This window comes from Schistocerca piceifrons, chromosome 1, assembly GCF_021461385.2.
Source record: "Schistocerca piceifrons isolate TAMUIC-IGC-003096 chromosome 1, iqSchPice1.1, whole genome shotgun sequence".
NCBI lineage: Eukaryota > Metazoa > Arthropoda > Insecta > Orthoptera > Acrididae > Schistocerca > Schistocerca piceifrons.
Genome location: NC_060138.1, coordinates 942,161,858 through 942,188,382, shown reverse-complemented (window position 1 = coordinate 942,188,382; position 26,525 = coordinate 942,161,858).

Genomic DNA, 26,525 nt, shown 5'->3' with positions numbered 1-26,525 from the left:
GTTCCGCTAAAGGAAAAATCAACCAAAACCGTAAATCGGGAACAGATAGATAAAAATTAACAGTGAATTAAGAAACTTTTCTTCTTTTACAGTGATCCTGAGACTGATGAATTTTAAACTAATTATACGTTTGTGCATTCGTAGGCGGATAGTTAATGTTAGTTAACATTGAAATTTAACAATTTTAGTTCTTTCAAATAACTTAAATGTATAGCGAAGTAGGTTTGATCAGTGATAATTAAATGTCGGCTTGGCAATAATTAACCATTTTCTGCTAATAGAGATAATCTTGGGATCCATAGCTAACGCCGGGATAGAATTCAGTAAATATTTAACAAAAAAAAAAAAACACTGCATTTAGAAAATGTGTGCCAAGGCCGAATTATGTAAAGGATTTAATTCTCAGATAAATATTCTTAATCAGTTAATATGAGTTCACGTAATTTTAAATGTACTTAGTTCCGTGTAAATGAATTTTTTTTATTACCACACGTAAATGAGAGGTTCTACAACAAAGTTCGTACGTACAGAAAGAAAGAAAGGCAAATTAACTAAAAGCAAAAAATTTAAAAAAGGTAACTGATTATTTACTTTTATTCTTTAATGAAATTCCATTTAAATTGGCAAATTTCATTAAATAGTGTACCTCATTGAGATCAATTACACTATAAATCTTAGCGTCGAAAAACCACGAAAAACAATTATGGAAATAAGGCATAGGGACCGAATCAGTACTCTGCTCCCCCAGACTTAGGCGCAAGAGAAATCGGCGAAACATAAGACGAAACTGATGGCCTAATAACGCATCCTCCAACAGTTTATCAACAATTCGATGGAAATTTTTTATTTTCGGAGATGACAACCTATACAGGGTCTGACTAAAAGGAACCTACTCAGTTAATCGAATCTGATACTTAACGTGGTTGGTCATCCCTAGCCAATCAGTAATGGCGTCATGAAACTGTTGTAAAACGTCCAATTCAGTTCTCTCTGTAGAGACTCCAATCAAAGGGCCCCTCTCCTTCAAATACTGCATTTCCCAATTTTAAGTTTCAGATGTCGTCGGGCTAGGACAAGCAAGGCACTGCCAGAGCGGCTGTATATTTATTATTGGCACAGGACATAGCGCCAAACCCTACAATTCTACAATGGCGATGATACTATCTACCAATGATACTGAACAGCCAGAATCCACTAACGCACAGGCTGTTCGGAATTCAGACTCACGTAAATGAAGGGCAAAAGATTAGCCTGACTGCCACGTATATTATACAAACAATCCAGTGATGCGCAGTTATGCTTCCTGCGGGCCCTCATACCCTGACGACATTGGTCTCCCCCTGACTGTGCACAATCCCTAACCAAATATCCCACTTGATAATAATGAAAACATGCCCTTCCCTGGCGGCTCTTCCAATCAGTTTGTGGTGCTGTCCGCACTTCACTCGTGGCCAGTCGCTCAGATACCACAAAATTCTCACAAGTATTATCTGCAAATTTTACATTCTCTGTTGTTGAAACCACGGAAACAAAGTAGCAAATGACTTTGGGTTACACACAGCACTAGACAGCTGCGATCCTGCTGTTGCATTCCTTCTAAAATCATGCTAACTACATCACTTACTGAAAAATCCAGTTCAAGGACGGCAAAAGAAATGCGCACAATTTTAATATAACAACTCTAATCTCAACGCACCCACTGAACCCTGACACAATGATCACTAATCAGTTTGTATCTCATTCAAATCTCTACACTCTCTTTGTTAACTAATTTACGAATCTCAGAAAATGAATTCTGTTTCTGAATAGTCTCTGCTAATGTTTTGTGCAACAGACCCCTGCCAGAAGGAAAAACTTTGCTCATAAATGCTTGTGGCAGGTGCATGAAAACAGCCTGCTCTTCTAACCTCACAGTTAACTGTAAAAAAGTCATCAAAGACGCACCTCTCTCTAATGAAAAAGACATTCACATAAAGCAGCTAATAAAAGGTTCGGTAACTTAGCAAACCCAGCCTTATAAGACTGATGCGCTGTCGCAAGGCGCATAAGTTTCTTTGAATTGGTAAAATCTGTGAACGATTGGTACCCTCTGTAAATTGCAGGAAGAGACACGTAATATACTGGAAATATGCCTGCGTGGTCCCAACTGTTGTAGAACCTTGACACACTGTCGCGCATCAGCAAACAGTTCAACACAAGAGGAGCAAGCAGCACGTGCCATACTCAACGTCTCCGGCGACTTTGCCGGTCGACCTAACAGGCCACTCAAACAATAAGGGACGTGTACGACAATTCCTTCAACTGGGGATCAATAAGTGGCTGGTTCCCATAGCTGGTCTGAATTCAGTCTCCATCTCTGTAGCAAGCAACCATTATACACTGTACCAACTCTTATAAATCTAAATATGTTACCGCCCATGTGTTGTTGTGGTCTTCAGTCCAGAGACTGGTTTGATGCAGCTCTCCATGTTATTCTACCCTATGAAATCTTCTTCACGTCAGAGTAACTAGTGCAACCTACAGCCTTCTGAATATGCTTAGTGCAATCATCTCGTGATCTTCCTCTACGATTTTTACCCTCCACGCTCCCCTCCAGTACTAAATTGGTGGTCCTTTGATACCTTAGAACGTGTCTTAACAACCGACCCCTTCTTTTAGTCAGGTTGTGCCACAAATTCCTCTTCTCCCCATTTCTACTCAGTACCTCCTCATGAGTTACGCTATATACCCGTACATTCTTCAGCATTCCTCTGTAGCACCACATTTCGAAAGCTTCTATTCTCGTATTGTCTACAACGATTTCCTTGCCATAGCTAGTATACATTTTATACCCTCCCTTCATCAGTTATTTTGCTCCCCAAATAGGAAACCTCATACACTACTTTTGAGTCTCATTTCGTAATCTAATTCCCTCAGTATCACGCGACTTAATTTGTCTACATTCCATTATCCTCGTTTTGCTTTTGTTGATGTTCATCTTATTCCCTCCTTTCAAGACACTGTCCATTCCGGTCAATTGCTCTTTCAGGTTCTTTGCTGTCTCTGACAGATTTACAATATCATCGGCAAACCTCAAAGCTTTTATTTCTTTTTCATGGATTTTAATTCCTCTTGCAAATTTTTCTTTTGTTTCCTTCACGGCTTGCTTGGTTTACAGACTGAATAACATCGGGGATAGGCTACAACGATGTCTCACTCCATCTCAATCACTGCTTCCCTTTCATGCTCCTCGACTCTTACAACATTCATGTGGTTTCCGTACAAATGGCCTTCCGATCCCTGTGTTTACCCCTGCCACCTTCAGAATATGAAAGAGAGTATTCAGTCAACGTCGTGAAAAGCTTTCTCTAGGTCTACAAAAGCTAGAAACGTAGGTTTGCCTTTCCTTAATCTATCTTCTAAGGCTAGTCATAGGGCCAGTACTGGCTTGCGTGTTCCAACAATTCTAGGGAATCCAAACAGATCTTCCCCGAGATCGGCTGCTACCAGTTTTTCCGTTTGTCTGTAAAGATTTCGTGTTAGTATTTTGCAGCCTTGACTTATTAATCTGATAGTTCGGTAATTTTCACAGATTTTGACACCTGCTTCCTTTGAGATGTGAATTATTATATTCTTCCTGAAGTCTGAGAATATTTCGCCTGTCTCATACATCTTGCTCAGCAGATGGAAGAGTTTCGTCTTTGCTGGCTCTCCCAAGGCTATTAGTGTTTCTGAAGGAATGTCGTCTACTCCCGAGGCCTTTTTTTGACATAATTCTTTCAGTGGTCTGTCAAATTCTCAACGCACATCATACTCCCATTCTCGTCTTCATCTACGTCCTCTTTCATCTCCATAATTTTGCCCTCAAGAGCATCTCCCTTGTATAGACACTCTGTATACGCCTTACGGATTTATGCTTTCCCTTCTTTGCTTAGGACTTTTTTTTTCATCTGAGCTCTTGATATTCATATAGGTGGTTCTCTTTTCTCCAAAGGTCTCTTTAATTTTCCTTTCGGCAGTATCTATCTTACAACTAGCGATTATTGCTTCTACATCCTTACATTTGTCCTCTATCCGTCCCTGCTTAGCCATTTTGCACTTTCTGTCGATCTCATTTTTTAATCGTTGGTATTCCTTTTCGCCTGCATCATTTCCTGCATTTTTATATTTTCTCCTTTCATCAGTTAAATTCAGTATCTCTTCTGTTACCCAAGGATTTCTACTAGTATTCGTCTGTTTACCTACTTAATCCTCTGCTGCCGTCACTATTTCATCCCTCAAAACTACCCAGTCTTTTTCTACCTATTTCTTTCCCTGTGCTTGTCAATTATTCTCTAATGCTCTCTCTGAAACTCTCTAAAACCTCTGCTTCTTTCATTTTATCCAGTTCCCATCTCCTTAAATTCCTACCTTCTTGCAAGTTTTAATCTACTAATTATACTATGTCTAATTAATCCTTACTTTCTAGGGGACCCAGATAATTTCGTACCTGCCAATCCACCAATAAACTCTGGTCAGGGTCCACATCTTCCCCTGGAAATGTCTCACAATTTAATACCTCGTCCCTAAATCTCTGTCAAACTATAATATAATCTACCTGAAATCTTCCATTGTCTCCAGGCCTCTTCCACGTTACAACCTTCTTTCATGATTCCTAAACCAAGAGCTAGCTATAATTAAGTTATGCTCTGCACAAAATTCTACCAGGCGGTTCCCTCTTTCATTCCTTACCCCATTACATATTCCCTGCTACTTTTCCTTCTCTTTCTTTTCCTACTTTCGAATTCCAGTCCCCCGTGACTATTAAAATTTCGTCTCCCTTAACTGTCTGGATCACTTATTTATCGCATCATATTTTTATTCAATCTCTTAATCGTATGCAGAACTAGTTGGCATACAAACTTGTAATATTATGGTAGGAGTAGGCTTCGTGTCTATCTTGGCTACAATGAAACGTTGACTATGCCGTTCGTAGTAGCTTATCCGCGCTCCTATTTTTTTAATACATTGTTAATCCTACTCCTGCATTACCCTTATTTGATTTTGTATTTATAATCCTATATTCACCTCACCCGGAGCGTTGTTGCTCCTGCTACTGAACTTCACTAATTTCCACTATATCTAACATTAACCTATCCATTTCCCATTTTATAATTTCCAAAGTACCTGCCCGATTAAGGGAGTCGTAGAACTCCAGTTTTCTTTCTCCTTATGGTCCATATAATTCGTATTTACTTTGCTACCAACGAGCCTCCAACACTCTCCCTCCCACCCTCAATGTTTCCCGAGAAATAAAGTAAATTAAGACTTAAAACGTAAATAACGGAGGTAAAATTAATTAACAGCTCCTCAACATTTTAAAGACACTTGAGTAAACAATGAAAGGAAAAGAGTCAGAAGAACAAATCGTTCATTTCAAGATGTTCCAGTACCACAGTCAAGTGGCTATAAGTTTAAGAAATTATACCCTTTATTAGAAAGCTATAATACAAATAATAATCAGTCGACATTCACACGTATGTAAGACATATATTTCAAATTCATGTATTTCTTTTCATAAAAAAGGGAGTAACATCTCCACAGTGCCAAGACGACATCAACAGTGGCCGCCCTCAAGCTAATGACATCAAAAAAATGGTTCAAATGGCTCTGAGCACTATGGGACTTAACATCTGAAGTCATCAAACCTGCGACCGTAGCAGTCCCGTCGTTCCCGACTGCAGCCCCTAGAACCGCATGGCCACAGCGGCCGACTTTAAAGGAACACACCCCACAGACTTTTTTTATAGTTACTTTAAGTACAAGCCAGGATTCGGCATTTTACGCGATTTTCCAGTATTTTTTGTTACGCCTTTAACATAAATTTGCAAGACACTCAACATGCTGTCAAGTTCAAAGTTGGCATAAATCAAGAAAGATTTTGGCATTTCGTGGGCAGTCGGTATTTTTCTTAATTTATGGCCAATTTTGAACTGACATGTTATGTGTTCTGCAGTAAATGTTAAAGACAAAAACTGAAATACTTGGAAATAGCTTTAAAGGGCTAAACATGGATTGCACTTAAATGAACAACAATACAGTTTAATGGCTATCTGTTCCTCTCAATAAATTGTAAAACACTTATAACAAACACATTCCATGTGCAAGGTAATCTTATAAATTATTTTAAAAAGAAGGAAAATACAAAACCTTAATGAATTTTTCATAACACTAGCAAATCAGCTGGAGTATTAGTTAAATAAATGAATGTCTCATGTTTAAGATCGTGCATCACAAATCAAATTTACGCAGTATCTGGAACTGCAGATTCGATTTAGATCACAGTAATTCACTTCAGAACAGCAAAGACCCAACAAGCTTCAGCACTGGAAGCTCAGGTAAATCAATTCATGTTTCATATTGGACCTAACAGCGAGGTCATCGGTTCCATCCGATTAGGGAATAATGGGGAAGGAAGTCGGACATTTCCTTTCAACGGAACAATCCCGGCAATTACCTGAAGTGATTTAGGGAAATCACGGAAAACTTAAAACAGGGGCGACGGGCGCGCGTTTGAACCGTCGTCCTCCCGAATGTGGGTCCAGTGTGCTAATCACTACGACACCTTGGTCGATCATATTGTAATTATACGGCAGAAACCAAATTTACACAGTAGCAGAAACTGGGAATTAGTTTTAGATAGCAAGTAATCACTGAACAGTTTCAAAGGCCCACCAAGTTAAAACATTATAAGTTTAAAATTTAAAAACACTATTGTGTACATAGTTCCGCGTAGTCAGCGCGTGCACAACTTTCCCACTAGAGCGCGCCCCGCTAAGCACAACAGCGCAGGCGCAGCGCTCGTCCGTCTCCACACTACGAGATGGTGCTGTCTTAGAGACGGACCAAATTCTGCTTCCGCCGATCCGCGTATTAATATGACTCGCAGCCAATGAGATTGTTGCTAACGTAGAACCTTTTCTCCTCGTGGATCACACTCGCGCAGTGATACCTGAACGCGTGAAGTATTATAACGAGTGTACAGACCTCCGATTGGTCAGTCTGCATCAGTCTGCATTAGTCTGCATTTGTCTGTACCAGTCTATAGTCAAGTTTCAGTCTGCGCCTAGTAATATTATCATATTCCTGTACATAGCCATGAAGAGAAATGAATAGACACTTTGTCAAGTATCAGAGATATGTGAGAATAAGATTAACGTATCAAGACCAAAGGAACCTCACAGATTGTCAATTGTAAACACATCCAGAATCAAGTTACGTATATCTATGCTTTTTATTATTTTAGTAAATGTTTGTGAAAATTAATCTAGTTCTGTTGGTCACCGTCAATCTGCTATTCTAAGCGTGCAAGTGGCATTTCCATCGTCTGACCTAACGGCAGAAGATAAACACGCCACGATAAGACCACGAGACATATTCCTGACACTCGCCTACTTCGTTAGAGCAACAAGTCAAATAATCTGATGGTGTGTTTACCGAAGGTGTTACAGTACGCACACCACAAACGCTAAGAAGCCTTAAAAGATGTAAGTTAACACTATTAACGATCGCTTAATATGACTACTCAGACAGGAGCCACCAAAACATTCCTTGTGCCAACAAGTTTATAACTTGCATTTTGTCAGTATGTAAGGACAGACTGAAATGACTCCACCGCTCTCGCTTTCCAACCATCCTGAAGCTAAGCTGTAATCAATACAGTGCCGTTAAACCCGCAGAACTGCACCTTTTGTGTAGCACAGCGGCAGTGCCGTCCAAAATAAGCAGACTGCGATGTTTACTTCCGTACAAATGTGCTGACTCCACATAGGTCCGAACCAACAGCCGTGGCCGCTTGTCATTAGAAAAGGTACACGGTAACAGGTCGGCGTAACCTCATTAGCACTGCTGATCACATATCCAGTTCCACATAACGTTGTCCACAGCATGTATCGCCATTCAACAATTAGTCTGCCAGGAAAACCACGTTCAGGCTCGCTTGACGATCCCTATCACCGCGTCGAGACGGTTTGTAAGTCCTCTTCAAACCTCTACCGCCCCAAACCGCCCCCTAACGGCGAGGCAAAAGACGCGCGTAAGGAAATTATCGCTGTCAACGACCACAGACCGTCTCACTTAACGGCTCTGAGCAGTTCTCAATGATGACTCCAGGTGGTTTCTAACTGTGATGGGAGTGCGTTTCCAACAGAGAAGTAACGATTAAATCAATCATAAGCAGGTATCATATACAGTATGAGGTGATGAGGTGAACAAAATTAGCCATTTTCACTTGCATCTTTATTCCTGCCATATGCTTGTCTAGTTAATCACCCGTAAGACCAAATTAAAAAGATGATTTCCTGAGATTTCGTAGTCTATAGCAATATTCCAACTACGTAAATTAAGCAAGAAGATTTCATTATCAGCTCAAGCGTTCATAGTGCTGATAGACCCATATCCGCAGTCAACGTAAGACGACTGACTTGGAGGGGTCCTTGGTGGTAGACGTCTGTACAATGGTTGCTCAGGAACATTCCGCATCGAAAATTACAAATTCATTCCTCTAGGAATGCCAGCAATGCAATGATTTCTTCATCCGGGAACACAGGAAGCCGTGAATGTGTGGTACGTCAGGAGAATAAGGAGAGACATTCATAGAACAATGAAGTAACATATCTGTGTCCTACACAGAGTGCCTTGTAACCTCCATCGTTGACAACAGGCTCGTTGTTTTCTTTTTTGCTTTTTTTTCCCTCCTGCCATGTCGAATCTAGGGCGAAGATAGCTACTGCCGCCCTTAGGCTGATAAAAATACCTCAGTAGCTCATTTCAACAGTAATGAAGCACCGAGCAACTTAAATCTATACTTACGAATGCTAAGACTGCTACTAACAATAATAAAAATAATAATGATACTAATAATAAAGAACATGCATATTGTACTCACCACAATGAAATCTGGCAAAACTATATACGGCGTGCTTTCTTTATAGCGAATTCATCGATTACATTTGCATAGTCTTACCTGTAGTTGCCGTGCTACGTCAGAATTCCTGGATAGGACTGAAGAAAGTTGACTTGAACCTGCAGCATGGTTGACCGCAAATATTTCGTCAGAGATTAGAAGAATGAGAAAGAGCACTAGGTTGAAAAATTTGTTACTGCAATTGACAATAATCTTCGTAGTGCACTCTCCAATCAGGAAACAGTTCTTTAATGTGGTGAATTCTTCTCGGGTTATCTGCCGAGTGGTGACTTCTTCTTGTCGCAACGTTTCGGTAAGTTTCGTATCCATCATCTTCTGGCGAAGTGTCGGGATGCTGTGTTCTGCATATCTACATAGCTGCTTGGCCATCGTCCGCTTCTGTAGGCCGGCCAATCACATTCCTCCGAAAGGGGCTACCGTGTCGGCGGTGGTGGGGGGCCGCGGCGAATTCTCATTATTCGTTCCCTGAATTTGGGCAAAACAGATAAATTTTTCAGCATAATATTTGTCTATTGGTAAATACCTGGTAAAAAACAGCTGATCCGCATGTGTAATATCGGGTGTGGAGACTAGTATGGTAGGAACATATTTAGTTCTCTTCATTTCAACTACAAGGTACTTCACCACACTTTCTGAAAGAACTGATGTAAACTATTAGACGCTTGAAAAGAAAGATATGATGAGCTCTCTTTTCCTTTTTTACAGTAAAGTACGTTATGTTTAGCTAGAAGAACGTTGAACTCTGCTGTAACCGGTAGTGCCATCTCAAAATTTTCGCAATGTATTGACTCAGACCCTTAGTTGTGACCCCTGAAAGTTGGGGCTTGTATGGAAAAAATTTTGACCGCAGCATGAAACCTCCCATTATGTTCAAAAATAGTTGATGTGCCTCTGAGCACCATGGAACTTCACTTCTTATGTCAACAGTACCCTAGACGTAGAACTACTTAAACCTGACTAACCAAAGGACATCACACACATCGATGCCCGAGGCAGGGTTCGAACCAGCGACCGTAGCAGCCGCGTGGTTCCGGACTGAAGCGGATAGAACCGCTCGGCCACAACGGCCGGCTCTCTCATAGGGTTTTACAAACAATAAACGTATGACATACAATACGCTATACTTGCTTAGAAAGAATACTAATCTTTGTTATATTTCTCGCCATGCGTCATGGTTCTGAAAAACAAACCTTAATTTACACCGATCGGCCAGAACATTGTAACCACCAACCTACCATCGATATAAACAAGACCAGGTGATAACAGCGACACATGGCGAGGAATGACTGCTACTCAGACATATGCATGGTGCACGTAGTATCAGGGACCGTGCTGTCCGCCTCTAGACTGGTGAAGGCACGCGGTGTACCTAAGTCTGACCGAGAGCAGGCTGTGATGACCTGGAAGCTCGCACGAGCACTTCGGAAACTGCAGTACTTTTCTTGTTTCTGAGGAGTAAGTAAGTCTCTTCAACACGTGACAACCAACGTCCAGCCCTCATGGGATTATGCGGCCACCCCTCATTACAGAGGCCGAACGTCGTTGGCCGCACAGACTGGTAAAATAGGGGAGGCGGCTAATGTGGCGGAACTAACATCAGACTTCAATACTGGGCTTACTACAGGAGTATCTGACAACGCAGTGCACCGAACACTCCAAACATTGGCCTTCGTAGCCGACGACCCATGCAAATGCCAATGATAACATCATGAAATCGGCAACTACGACCGAAATGGGCACGGAGTCATCAGCACTGTACATAGGCGCAGTGGTAGAGCTTTGCATTGTGTGATCAATCCCAATACCTTCTTCATGAAGCCGACAATAGAGCGCGAGTACGTCGTATTCCAGGGGAACGGATTCTTCACAGCTGCACCGCTGGACGGAGACAATCTGCCGGCGGTTGTATTACGACCTGTGTAACATTCACATGGGCATCCATGGGTACAGTGAAGCTAGTAAAAGGCGCCATGACGACCAAGGAATATCGTACACAATTTGCAGACATCGTGCACCCATTCATGACGATGATGTTTTCCGACAGCAGCGGAATTTTTCAACACGTTGATGGTCCTTGTCATAAGGGCAGGAGCTTGATGAAGTTGTTCGAGGAAAACAGTTGCGAGTTCCAGTTGACGTGCTGTCCCCCCAACTCCCCAGATCTGAACCCTATGAACACATCTGGGATGAGACTGATCGTGGCGTCAGGGCTTATCGCCCCTCTCCGCGGAATTTAACAGAATTAGCTGACTTGCGTGTGCAAATGTGGTACCAGCTCTCTCCAGCAAAATACCAATGCCTCATTAATCAGTGCCACGACGTGTCTCGTCCGTTATCTGTATCAAAGGTGGATATACCGGCTATTAGGTAGGTGGTCACAATGTTCTGCGCAATCAGTGTAAGTACCTGGAATCTCAGTACATTGTCTGTAAGAATTACAGCAATCACAGTCCATATTTTATGCCACATGATCTCGTTTAGCAATATTATCACGAATGAATTCATTTATTATCAAATTCGCTGAATTACTGTCATGATTCGCCTTATACGCGCAATTCGGTCAATATAAATGATCTGTAGCCCTAGGCAGCTGACTAGTCTGCTTAGGTCTAAATATGCGTCCCCTGAATCTACACGATTCCGGTGCTTGATTTGCTCCTTCGCCTAAGGGTGAAAGTGATACGCCTAGAACTCGTCCACGATGACTAGGTGGCTAAAGAATTCATCTGCATTGTTTGCCTCATTATGGAGGGCTTTTTGAAAGGATGTGAACAGTCGCAGAATCCAGCGGGCACCGTTCTTCGTTACATTCAAAACTTCATACAGTAAACTGAAAACTAATCGATGACTTTTCAGTTTTACACTGTCGCCTCAGTTATGATTTGTATATCATCGTCGACCAGAACCTTCTTTTGCCATTCCCAGTTGTTCAGAGACATAAGGTCTGCCAATTTGTTCTACGAAATTCGGACTATTCCACCACAATGGAAACGTCTGTGCCACCTAATGACAATGCCATGTCAGTGTTGTAGGTGTAATTTGCCCGCACACAGAATTGATTGTTCTAAAGTTGTTGCCCTAAAAAAATGCAGCACGATAATGCACTTTCACAATTTTCAGCGCGTCCTGCGGTGATGTGGCGCTGGTACTTCAACTGTACCAGTGAACACACAACACATTTACTAGGCATCTTTAATTTGTAGGGTCCCGTGCCTCATGCTGTGAAAACGCAACCCTTATAGAATCGCTTTGATGTTGTCTGTCTGTTCGACTGTTAAGAACTCTTTTCCTCAGGAACGGGTAGACGTATCAAGTCTAAATTTGTCACATAATTTAGGTCCATGGTGCCTTGGGGGTTAAAAATTTTAAGCTTCTAAGTCAATTCAGTCAAAAAATACTGTCATTTACGTCACAGATATTGATGGTAGGGAACTCACTTATGAAAACTAATTATTCAAAAACAGTCTTAAACGTCAGAAACAATCGAAATTATTAGAGAAAACCTTACACACCATAAGATCATTAATTACGATGAAATAACTGAATTAATGAATCTTCTTGAGACAACCTCAACTTTTACCTATTTTTCGTTTAATGACCAGATACATCAGCAGAAAGACGGCCTAGCTATGGGCAGTTCACCGGCAGGAACGATAGCCGACATTTTCGTCAATAATAAAGAAGTTATATTTTTGAAAGATCATCCGTGCATACGCCGGAAAATTATATACTATACGCGATACGTTGATGACATTCTAATATTATTTTACGGTACAATAGAGGTGATATATAATTTGACGGAACTGTTGAACAGCATACATCGAAAACTTACTTTCACGGTCGAACATGAACAACATAAATCTATAAATTATTTAGAAGTAACTATTTTTAACGATAACGGACACACCTTTGGATCTATCGGAAACCTACCTTTACAGATACCATTATCCCTGCAAAGTCATGCCACCCACATAGATATAAAAAAGCTTTCTTCTTCACAATAATACATAGGTTGATTAGAATGCCACTAATACCGGAACAGAGACAGAAGGAGATTAACGTATGGAAAAACATGCAGAAAAAAATGCGATTAAGACTGTTTTTGAATAGTTGATTAATCATACTAATCGTTGCTTCATCTCCACAACCATGTTATCCAAAAATCACTTATGAAAACCTATAGCTTGCTACCCTTTGACCTATAGTCGCCGGCAGGAGTAGCCGTGCGGTTCTAGGCGCTGCAGTCTGGAACCGAGCGACCGCTACGGTCGCAGGTTAGAATCCTGCCTCGGGCATGGATGTGTGTGATGTTCTTAGGTTAGTTAGGTTTAATTAGTTGAAGTTCTAGGCGACTGATGACCTCAGAAGTTGAGTCGCATAGTGCTCAAAGCCATTTGAACCATTTTTTTTTTTTTTGAACCTATAGTCATGAAGTTTGGCAAGAAGCAAAGTTTCACAGTAAAAGTAAAGGGAAAAATCCGGATATTGTTAATCTGTAATTATATAACAGGAAAAGAAATATTTATTGTTTCATATTTCGTTTCACAGTACAGGTAAATAAAAAAACTAAAACTTGTTAAACTCTAATTATGTCGCATAATAAACATCTTTTGTCATTTGACTGAATATGCATTGCATTCATTATACATCAAAAGCATACTAGGCGTACATTTCGGCATGCAAACATAAGATTTAAGTTGTTGTCATGTTTTAGTAAACACAGAAAAATGTTTTATGAAATCTCTTCTCTCTACGAATGTAAAGCGAAGCCCCCCGCTCTCATCTTTTTGTATGCCCCGCTGAGTCTGAGTAACTACTGTAGAAGAATATAGATATCGATAGTAGGCTAAAATCGTTAATATTCTCGATTCTCAGGATGGATATATAATCAGGTTTGTATGGAACTCGCAGCGTGTATGTCCTACCTGCACTTGGCCTACTATTTAAGGTAAAAATTACAAATTGGCCACTATGCCTCGTAAATGATATCTCAAAACATCGACACAAACATTTACGTAAATATTGGTTTGGCTTGATTTGGACTAATTCTTGTTGGTCATCAAGCCGTTAGTACAGCGTTAGGAACACGACTTGGGCCTTTCTGGCGACAGCGCGTGCAGCGCCGCTCAACAGCGACTGCAGGACGATAAATCATGACAAGTGGCGGGAGCAGCGACGCGTGTCCGAGTGGTCGCCGCCGGTGGGAACCGCCACGTGGCAGCTACGCTACGGCCCGAAAGCTTCTGGCGGGGACGGTGCGGCGCTCGCTGTGAGAACGACGAAAAACGAAATCGGAAGTGGAGGAAGAGCGAACAACTGTTTCGTTCAGCTCCACAGGTTTTTTCTGGCTTCGCACTACTGGTGCTCCTCTGGCGAGGTGAATTCACGGAAGAAAGAAATCAAATTTGTGTCTGTGTGCGTGTTTTGTGCGAGATGAATTTCGGGAAGAACGAATCAGAGTTCTTTGTATGTATGTATGTGTGTGTGTGTGTGTGTGTGTGTGTGAGAGAGAGAGAGAGAGAGAGAGAGAGGAAAAGACAGGGAGGGGACTGCTCTTTTTACAGTAAAAATTACTGGACTCTCTTATCCCCCAAATGTTTTTATCTGCAGGAATAAGTTTTTCAAAACTAAAAGTAATCTTCGTTAGTAATAAAGATAAAGCAGATTTCGTAAATAACCATCTGTTAGCCTTATTGTTGAATCGTATTTTTCTGAATGTGTAGTCTCTTTATCAATGTAAGCTGCTTCATATCGAAAAATTCCGTAGAAAACAAACATGTGCTTAAGCTAACCTCACATTTACAGTGCAGATCTAAATCTGCCTGCGAGAATAAGAAACTAATGTGACTGGGAGAAAGTAAATGAGACATGCTCTATCTGAACCAACACTGTCGACTTTTAACTTTAATGAAAATCATTTAAGTCATCACTGTTAATTCACCTTGTGTGGCCGGCCGTGCGGTTCTGGGCGCTTCAGTCTGGAAACGCGTGACCGCTACGGTCGCAGGTTCGAATCCTGCCTCGGGCATGAATGTGTGTGATGACCTTAGGTTAGTTAGGTTTAAGTAGTTCTAAGTTCTAGGGGACTCATGACCACAGATGTTAAGTCCCATAGTGCTCAGAGCCATCTGAACAATTTTTTGAATTCACCTTGTGAAACTGAAACCTCGTATCCAATATTTGGCTTACCCGTGTCACAATTGGAAACATCATGCAACTGCTCTAGAAGGAAAAGAAAGAAAAGCCGGCTGCTGTGGCCGAGTGGTTCTAGGCGCTTCCTTCCAGAACCTCGCTGCTGCTACGGTCGTAGGTTCGAATCCTGCCTCGGGCATGGATGTGATGTCCTTAGTGGTCCTTAGCTAAGGTAGGTTTAAGTAGTTCTAAGTTTAGGGGACTGATGACCTCGGACGTTGAGTCCCATGGTGCTTGGAGCCATTTGAATTTGAAAAGAAAGGATCCTCTCAATATCTGAGCAGCTACTAACTACCGAGAATCGCAGTAGTGCAACGCGATCTCTTAAATACATGCTGCGCAAACTTACCTCTCATAAAATTTATCTCTCATAAAAAAAGAATATTCATCATGTAACGGGAGATGTATAAAGGCTTAAGATAATCTGAATTACTCTATAAAAGACTTCTTCTCAGGAGACTTAATTAAAGAAAATTCATCTCAAAAAAGTTTCTTGACACAATACTATATACCAGATTCACCACTGAAGGCTTAATATGCAATAAGAAAATATTTAATTATAGATTACAATTACGTAAGGTCAGCAATGGAGAAATACAAAAATGAAAGTCAACATGTAAATTTACTCTAACACAGAAGTTCTTGTGTAAAGATTACATTCCTTTCGTCTTTTCAAATCTGTTAATATTAAATGTGAGAAAACTTTATAAGAATAGCAAGAAATTCCCTGTTTGGATGTCCGTGTTGAGCCAAGAATGCCTCAATGAATGCCGCCGCAATGAAGCAAGATACGTTTATTCATTAACTTAAATCCATATCTGCTCACAATAATACACTCCTGGAAATTGAAATAAGAACACCGTGAATTCATTGTCCCAGGAAGGGGAAACTTTATTGACACATTCCTGGGGTCAGATACATCACATTATAACACTGACAGAACCACAGGCACATAGACACAGGCAACAGAGCATGCACAATGTCGGCACTAGTACAGTGTATATCCTCCTTTCGCAGCAATGCAGGCAGCTATTCTCCCATGGAGACGATCGTAGAGATGCTGGATGTAGTCCTGTGGAACGGCTTGCCATGCCATTTCCACCTGGCGCCTCAGTTGGACCAGCGTTCGTGCTGGACGTGCAGACCGCGTGAGACGACGCTTCATCCAGTCCCAAACATGCTTAATGGGGGACACATCCGGAGATCTTGCTGGCCAGGGTAGTTGACTTACACCTTTTAGAGCACGTTGGGTGGCACGGGATACATGCGGACGTGCATTGTCCTGTTGGAACAGCAAGTTCCCTTGCCGGTCTAGGAATGGTAGAACAATGGGTTCGATGACGGTTTGGATGTACCGTGCACTATTCAGTGTCCCCTCGACGATCACCAGTGGTGTACGGCCAGTGTAGGAGATCGCTCCCCACACCATGATGCCGGGTGTTGGCCCTGTGTGCCTCGGTCGTATGTAGTCCTGATTGTGGCGCTCACCTGCACGGCACCAAACACGCATACGACCATCATTGGCACCAAGGCAGAAGCGACTCTCATCGCTGAAGACGAGACGTCTCCATTCGTCCCTCCATTCACGCCTGTCGCGACACCACTGGAGGCGGGCTGCACGATGTTGGGGCGTGAGCGGAAGACGGCCTAACGGTGTGCGGGACCGTAGCCCAGCTTCATGGAGACGGTTGCGAATGGTCCTCGCCGATACCCCAGGAGCAACAGTGTCCCTAATTTGCTGGAAAGTGGCGGTGCGGTCCCCTACGGCACTGCGTAGGATCCTACGGTCTTGGCGTGCATCCGTGCGTCGCTGCGGTCCGGTCCCAGGTCGACGGGCACGTGCACCTTCCGCCGACCACTGGCGACAACATCGATGTACTGTGGAGACCTCACGCCCCATGTGTTGAGCAATTCGGCGGAACGTCCACCCGGCCTCCCGCATGCCCACTATACGCCCTCGCTCAAAGTCCGTCAACTGCACATACGGTTCACGTCCACGCTGTCACGGCATGCTACCAGTGTTAAAGACTGCGATGGAGCTCCGTATGCCACGGCAAACTGGCTGACACTGACGGCGGCGGTGCACAAATGCTGCGCAGCTAGCGCCATTCGACGGGCAACACCGCGGTTCTTGGTGTGTCCGCTGTGCCGTGCGTGTGATCATTGCTTGTACAGCCCTCTCGCAGTGTCCGGAGCAAGTATGGTGGGTCTGACACACCGGTGTCAATGTGTTCTTTTTTCCATTTCCAGGAGTGTATGTATTTTAATAAACGCCGGCCGAAGTGGCCGAGCGGTTAAAGGCGCTACAGTCTGGAACCGCACGACCGCGACGGTCGCAGGTTCGAATCCTGCCTCGGGCATGGATGTGTGTGATGTCCTTAGGTTAGTTAGGTTTAAGTAGTTCTAAGTTCTAGGGGACTTATGACCACAGCAGTTGAGTCCCATAGTGCTCAGAGCCATTTGAACCATTTAATAAACGCATCGAGATTTAACGTATAATAATAATATTTAATTTTGTAATAGAGTCCCTCGGTGTGGAGCCTGTACAACCCCAAATCCAAGGTTTTATCCGCCTGCCACCCTGGTTACTGAAGAGGCCCGGAGTGACTTTAGATATATTGCAAGAGAGATTGCACTCCTGCCACCGTTTTTAATGCAGCATTTTCTGCCATTTTATCTGAGCACCACGACTATGTAGCTGTTTTTACGGATGGGTCGAAACAACGGGATTCTGTTGGTTGCTCAGTGGTTTTTCATATCGTGTCCTCAAGGTCCGACTGCCTCAGACTTTTACTGTCTTTGATGCAGAATTGTTTGCGATCTTGCGGGCACTGGAGCACATGAGACATTCTTCCTCTCCTAAATTTCTTGTCTGTTCGGATTCACTCAGTGCCCTTCGCTCATTGCAACGTTTGTATCCGGCAGACAAAATTGTCTAGACCATCCAGGATGCCCTCCTCCGACTACAGCGACTGGGGAAAGTTGTAGCTTTCTGCTGGGTTCCAGGGCATGTCAGCATTGCTGGGAATGAAAGGGCAGATCTCGCAGCCAAGGAGGCGGGTCTCGCCCCACAAGTATCTCAGTGTGTTATCCCCTTCCACGCACTCACCTCGCTGTTGAGCTCACGGGTCATGCGTCGGTGGGAGGATGAGTGGCTGGAAGTGACTGACAATAAGCTCCGTATAGTCAAGCCCACAACGCGTGTGTGGTGTACTTCCTTTCAGCCCCATCGACGGGACGAGGTTCTCCTCACTCGGCTTCGAATAGGCCACAGCCCTATGACGCATGGCTTCCTGCTCCGGCGCCACGTTTTATTGGATTGCGTTTTATTTTCTGACCAGCGGGTCGCGGCTGACTTGCCAGTGGACTTGCCATCTCTTTTAGGCAACACTCGGACGAATGTGGCTAAAGTTTTAAAGTTCTGTGCCCTGTCAAATGTTTTTACAAAGATTTTAGGGAGAGGATTTCAATTTTCTCACTGTGTGACAAGCTCGCCCATATTTTATGTAAGTGGCCAGCCAATAACAATTTCCTGTGACATTCTTGTTGCTATGTTTCCCCTTTCCTTAGGTTCTACTTTCTCATGTAGCATTTTCCTTCTTTTCCTGCTTTCTTTGAGTGTGTGCTTTAGTTTTCTTAGGTCTGTCCACATTCGTTACTGTTAATGTGTGTCAGGGCGCTGATGACCTCGATGTTGAGCGCCCATAAGCCCCAACACACCACCACCACCACCATCTTTTGTAATAATAAAACCTTCCATCAAATCGATAAATTCGCAAGAGTATCATATCTGTGTCCTTCTTGTACAGGCTCACTGCCACGACATCCCGCAACACCTCCCTTTCTCCTGTGATAGCGATCAACACTTAACACACGCGCATCTTAGCGGAGCAAAGATGACCTAACCAGTCTCTGGGCAGCGTGGCGTCTCAGACGAGGCTGGGCGCGCGTAACTAAACGATACGAATATTACATACGCCTCCTGGACATCCACAAATAAGAAAACTTCCTATGTCTTTATTTATTCACACTTTTCAAGACTTTGTATAAGATCTTTCACGTAGGCTAAAGTGATTTCTAATGAAATGGAATGGTACACAAATCCTGAACGTAAAGGACGATGCAGGCAGATATGTGCGATTCACCGCATGCAGTTTGACCGTGAAAGTTGGATTACTTCATCACTTTCACCTTTAATCACCTCGGAACTCTTCAGTTCTGTTAAGTAGTAGTACACAATTAGCTGGCTGAGGGCACTCTAGTGACCACAACTCGACAGTCTATTCCATGGTGTTGGGATAAAAAATAACAAATTGAAGAGTTCAAAACACAGACTATTTCGACGCGGGATTTGTTGACAATGATACTCTCTAACATGACAGACCATCCCTAATTCATTCTCCTTGCCTGCTAAAGAATGAGAAATATATTAGTGGGACCGGAAAGTAATCTCGTTTCTGCGCATATCGATGTTCATTTGTCAGCTAGATATTTTTATAGTGACCTCTTTCTTAGTAAATAATGAAATACATTTCCTTTTTTTGAGTTTTCAACAATTGCTACTAAAAACATTTGCGATGTTTATCCAAGTCCATTAAACATACCTGAACTTCAAAGGTGGTTCTCTAAGCTGAAATCCTGTAATTTTGATCTTTCCGACTCGTGTCGATCAGAAAGACCAACAATTTTACACAATTAGATGTTATGGGCGGAAGTGGAAGGAAGAAATCAGAGAAATGGTAAATACTCTCAACGAACCTTGGTCCATCACCCAAGCACATCTGCATCAGATTGATAAAGACTCACAAAGCTCACAGATCCTAAACAACCAACTTATTGAGTCAGCGAGAGAATACTAAAGCGATTTTTATCGGTTGGCCGCTGGATATAAAAGACGGCTCCCATGAGATAATTCAGAAGCAAAAGGCAGTGGCTAAGCTAGTTTCAGACTCCAAACAGGCGCTTTTCTTTGTTTGTTGATGTATTCTCGGGTTCGTTAATTTTGAAGAGCTGAAAACTGAACTAAAAATGAATGAAAATCTTTACTGTGAACAACTGGACCGAGAAAATCAATCTGCAATTCAAAAGTGGTCAGCGAATGTCAACAGAAGAGGCCTTCTTCACCAACACGATAAAGCAAGACATCACTACTCAGGACGAAATCTGGAAAGACTTAAAAGGATTTCGAATGTAATGTATTATCTCACCAACCATACCCACCCGAATTGCGCCAACGGATTTCCATTTATTCCTGACGACAGTGAGGTTTTCTTAGTGGCAAAATATTTGAAAATGTGGATGGTGTACAAAATTCCATCTCCAGATAGCCTGTTAAAAAGCCAATTATTTTTATCGGTCTGAAATTGAAAATTTGCACACTAGATGACACGAGCTTGTTGATAACGAGGATGATTACTTCACTCATTAGAAATGAAAACTGTTTAACAATTTATCTGTTTGAATTTGTTGTGCTTTCCTGCTTCCCTAACAAACAGCTTAGAGTTACAAAAGTAATTCTATCGTGTGCTCCTGAGTATCGCCAAAAACTTTCCTGTGAACACCCTACATTTTTACAAAATGCGTTACTGAAGTTAACACTCGAGCTGTAGCAATGTAAAAATCTCACATTTTGATACTATATTTTGTTATGGTACTAATAGAGCGACAGACTGTGAGTTTCGTCATGGACGTGTTGTAGATATTGTGATTCAAGAATCGAAATAAGCAAGTTCTGCCTGTTAGTGTTTTCATTACCATGCGATTAAAAGGATCCCAACTGACAGTCTTCTGCTCCTTTGACCGCAGGGACATCATGCAACTTTGTTTATATCAGGGAATTCCTTCCTCGAGAATATTAACTTTATTAATAAAGGGAATAGTTGGGGTGGGGGGGGAGGGAGAACAAAAGACGGAGTACTGCAGTTAAAGCAGTTATATCACTGATAAAACACACAAATGCGGGGCAGTCCTGTCACAAAAAAAAATGAGGATTTGCCGGTCCACAGTTCTAGACTGTACGATGACCAGCAAGTCTTATGTGAGTCAAGCTAAATGTACAGTCTTAGACATAAAAACTGGCCGCCGGGCGGCTGCCACAGAGACAAAGCCCGAGTTGTTCACTTAAGGTGGCCAATAAAACCGACCGCCCCTGACAACGCCAAGTCCGGCCATCTGCACAATCTGGCAACACTGCAACGTGCGGAAGTGTCAGGAGGAAGTGTCGTCTACTTCCGAGACGTTGTCGGACGGTGTGAGTCCGTGGTCTAGTGGCAGGCGTCGTGTATTCTGGGCTAATAGTCGCCTGTTCGCGTCCATCTATATATTACCACATTTCGGCCCTTGTCTGAAGTTTTGAGTCTGATTGAATGGTTCAAATGGCTCTGAGCACTACGGGACTCAACTGCTGAGGTCAGTAGTCCCCTAGAACTTAGAACTAGTTAAACCTAACTAACCTAAGGACATCACAAACATCCATGCCCGAGGCAGGATTCGAACATGCGACCGTAGCGGTCTTGCGGTTCCAGACTGCAGCGCCTTTAACCGCACGGCCACTTCGGCCGGCAGTCTGATTGAACATCGAAGATAATTCGCTTTACATTCTGCCCACCAGCAATAACACGTACTTCTAGAAACAATTCCGCAGGAATGCTGGTGGCTGCGTCGCGATCAGAACAGCTTACCCTCTAGCATTTCCTCGCGCTGCAGCAGCTACCGGCCACCACCCAGACGGCCCCCGCCGCCTGAAATCTGGCGCCGCCCAAGTGAACGCGGCGCCACGCTGTCAGTGTATGTATCAACTGTCATTTCGAATTTTAAGTTCTAGTTATCATCTTGCAGTTAAGCATTGAATTTTGCATACTTGAAAATCACGAACTATGGTTAAGCGTTGTAAAATTGAGTCACAAGTGGAAAAAGCTGTAGCATCTGCAAAACAATATTTACTTTTACTATAACAGAGGGGTGAATGCAGAGAAGGCAGCTAGAAAGACTTGAACTGTGTGGGCAGCCAGTGCTTTTGGGAAAAATACACCAGAAAAAGATTGTTCTGGCAAGAATGATTTTCCACATTAAGGTAGTCTCGAGTACTGATATATGTGATGGATTACCTACTAACCATCATGCAACATTTGCATCCAACAGGCATACTTCAAGATTCTGGTGTAGGAGTGTTGCATGCTCTAATTCGAAACAACACAAACGGAGTGACTATTATTGAACGTCATCAGGTAGCTCATTGAGCATTCCTATTCAGCACTGTTACTGGTGACGAGTTATGATGCCTTTATCGTTAACTTCCTAAGAAGAAATGAAAGGCTGAGCCCCGCCAAAAGATGTAAACTCGAGCAAAGAGTAGTGTGAACATAAGATTTTACATCTGATAGCTCCGAAAATGTGTTTTGGGCTACGAAGGGGTGTGCGCTTCACAGCTGGAATTTGGTGCCAGCACCTGAGACACCTTTCGGACGCAGTGTAAGAAAATCGACCGACAGAACTACATCACGTGTACTACTGCATAATAACGCACTCCGTTGAAATGAGAAAAAAACTATCCAGGAGATTGATAGGAAAGTCATCTCTCATGCACTTGTATTTATAGGAAAGTCCTCTCTCAAGCACATGCCACTCTCATCATATAGTCGAAAAATTTAACCTTTCTCGCTCTTGATCGATCAACCGTCAAGAAAATTCATTCCTAGACAAAAATGCTCTTCAAGCTACACTAGTTTAATGACATCGTTAGATCCAGTAGGTTTGGCTCTGAGCACTATGGGACTTAACAGCTATGGTCATCAGTCCCCTAGAACGTAGAACTACTTAAACCTAACTAACCGAAGGACAGCACACAACACCCAGCCATCACGAGGCAGAGAAAATCCCTGACCCCGCCGGGAATCGAACCCGGGAACCCGGGCGTGGGAAGCGAGAACGCTACCGCACGACCACGAGATGCGGGCCCAGTAGGTTTCTACGGGCGTAGAATTTGTAAACCACTTTAGCATTGTCCGATTGTTTTAGATATCGCGAAAGGAAATCCTGCTGCTGATTAATATCTCTTTGATGATTACTGTTGCGTTCAATAAACTAACGGAAAACGCAATTAAAATATTCACTGTACTAATACAAATTAAATTCAGATTACTATAGAAAAATCACGACGGCAGTCTATCTTAATAAAGCATTAGGTGTCTGTAAGACGATTGAGCCTATTTTAACACGAATTAGTAGGATATTACCGACTTTGACTTCGAAAAGGTCTGATTTATTTCATGTCCTGTATCATTCGCAAGTATTATGAACATGTGACAGTTCATAGATAAAATTATGTATTCACAACAACAAATAATATATCGGCAGAAAACAAAAGTGACATTACGGATTTTGCAATTATCGCTCTTACACTAAGAGAGGGCCGGTGTGGTTGAGAGGTTCTAAACGCTTTAGTCTGGAACCGCGCGACCGCTACGGTCGTAGGTTCGAATCCTGCCTCGGGCATAGATGTGTGTGATGTCCTTAGGTTAGTTAGGTTTAAGTAGTTCTAAGTTCTAGGGGACTGATGACCTCAGATGTTAAGTCCCATAGTGCTCCGTGCAATCTGAATCTTTTTTTTTCCTTACACTAAGAGGTACTAAAAGTAGCAAGACAAATTTTGCTCGAACGTTGTCTTACGATTCCCTTATTGAGTTTGTATCTGACTGGTTGCAGCTCTGTTGCAAAAGAATTAAATATCTGCCTTTCAGGGAGTCTCGAAAGGTGAGCGAAAGTAGATTGCACCTTGTAGCCAAGCATGTTACCTGGGAACTGTTTTTTTCCTGCAGTGGGTAGACAACATTTTGAGATTGAATTGTTGGCAAACGTCAGTCAGACGTGTGCCGTTGGTGTAAGTGTTTCGGTGTGTTGAATTTGTAACAATTATTTTTCTATAGGTTCTTTCTGTCCCAATTAGAGAATCGACGTCTCCTATTAGTATTTCCGTATCTTGGTGAATTTTTCTCATGGTTTTTTCGGATGTGCTCCAGAATTTTTCGACATTTTTGATGTTACTCTTATTTTCAATGTTGGTGGGGGCATGCACATTGATAAGAGTATATTTTTTATTGGGGCTCTGAATGAGCATACGCATAAGTCCATTGTTGATGGGTGTGATTTCTTTGACAGAGTGTTCGAGAAATGTCATGCCCAAGATTGGTGCCCCTTTCGCAACATCTAGTTGTGTTTTGCTCTTGAAGATGCGGTAGTTTCCGTAATTCATTGTCAGTTAGTCGTGGTTCTTGAATAGCAAGTAAGAGAATTTTTTATCGGTCGATTTCTTTTGTGAAATTATCTACTTTCAGTGTTTGGATGAATGTATCGATGTTTGGTTTTCAAATGCATGTTTTCTGCTTGTAGGGAAATTTACCAGAAATCGACATTGTCTGCCGTGCTAGCCTGGACTCCCCAGAATCCGAAAATCCAGCTGCCGCCTGTCGACGGCCGGGTTGTGTACCACCTGGGATAAAGTTGACTTTGCTTGCACAGTTCACGTTTGCCTGTGTTTCACTGGTTTGACCTGGGTGATAGCAGGACCAGACAGGACCAGAGGGTGTTGAAGCCTTTGGAAGCAAATATTTTCAGCCGATCTCATTGAAGTAACAGGCGGTGACTAGAGTACCACTGATTTTCACTCAGACGTGTCTGGATTTTGGGTTCAACGGGTTGAGTAGCCGTTCAGGATTGTGTTAGAATTTCGTTCACCCCAAGGACTTGATTTCCTCGGTAACACCCGAATATGGGAGGCCTCCCCTATCCGCCACACGGGATTATTATTATTATTATTATTATTATTATTACCACGTCATCAGTAAATTTGATATGGTGCATCTTCCCACCACTGAAATAGATGTGTACTGTTCGATTCAATATTTCAATCACATAAATATGGGTTATAATTACGTTACATTTCTGCTAGCAGAAATATTCCTCTCTTTTTCTTAAACAGTTGCTACCTGTTACTCCATCAAATTAATTTTGTGCGCAGCATTGTTGCAATACAGACGTTCAAATTATCCGATTTCTGTAATTTCATTTCGGTACAAGATCGTTATAATCAGATTCAGCCAGTCAGTCTTAATGTGGATATCCGACTACGGCTCTCATCATATGACAGACTGGGTAAACCACATTCCGTACTGCTGCTACAGTCGCAGGTTCGAATCCTGTCTCGGGCATGGATGTGTGTGATGTCCTTAGGTTAGCTAGGTTTAAGTAGTTCTAAGTCTAGGGGACTGATGACCTCAGATGTTAAGTCCCATAGTGCTTAGGGCCATTTGAACCATTTTAAACCACATTCTTAATCGGACTGTTGAATCTACATCACTTCTCTGTGACACGGCCTGAATTCTTGAACAATAGGGAAAACACTAATACAATGTGGTTATTACAAATACGTTGTTTAAATATAAATAAAAGAAGTAACGAAATAACAGTTTATTTATAGGAGCAGAGCCCCACCCATCAGAGCAAAGCAGTGCAAGATTGGTTTCAGGGCCAAGAGGGACAAAGCTGGTGCCGTTTGTTCCACGATCATCGAACACAACCAAATACAGAATATGTAGGCAGAGGAAACAAGGTCATGACCACGTGGATCTGCAAATGCAAGCGACCTTTGGACGAATATAGAAAACGTATGGTGGGAACTAAACCTTCACGCTGCAGTATCGACGACTTAATAAAATCAATGGCTGTACGCCTGCGAGAAATCTTACGTAATGCTGGTGGGTGGGTTGGTTACTAAAAGTATACTCGTCCACAAAACCCATGTCGACAGTTATCTGATAATCGGTCAAGCTTTGCTTTGTCGCAGCTCTTTAGCATACAAGTCCGTTTACTTTCAGTCTCCTCCTTGAAATACTTGCAATGCAAGATAGTTGAAAAACCTCATCCACTCGACGCCAGCTGAGGAAATGATTGACGCATGTGGTGTTGAAAACGCAGCAGTCGTCACTCTCACTGCAAAGAATCACTGTGTGTGTGTGTGTGTGTGTGTGTGTGTGTGTGTGTTTTCGTGTTCATGCACAATCTGAATCAATGCTATTAACATTAAAGAGACAACCATCAATAAATACATTGCATCAAGTACGACTGTAAAGTTAAGTACGTAAGATGTATTAACTCCATAATGTCGTTAGGAGAGACAGTGTGCTCTTATTGCCGGGGCTCGCGACAAGCGCAGCGATTAGCAGTGCCCGTGCTGCCGTTTATGTTGGATGAGCGTGGACACTGCAGCAGACACTTCGCCATAAACAGAAAGAAATCACTTTAGCTCTGACTGCACTGAGCGGACATCACTGCCTGCATTTTCTTATACATAGTAGCAAGCGTGACACTCTGCTCGCAGGTGCCATGGAGGAAT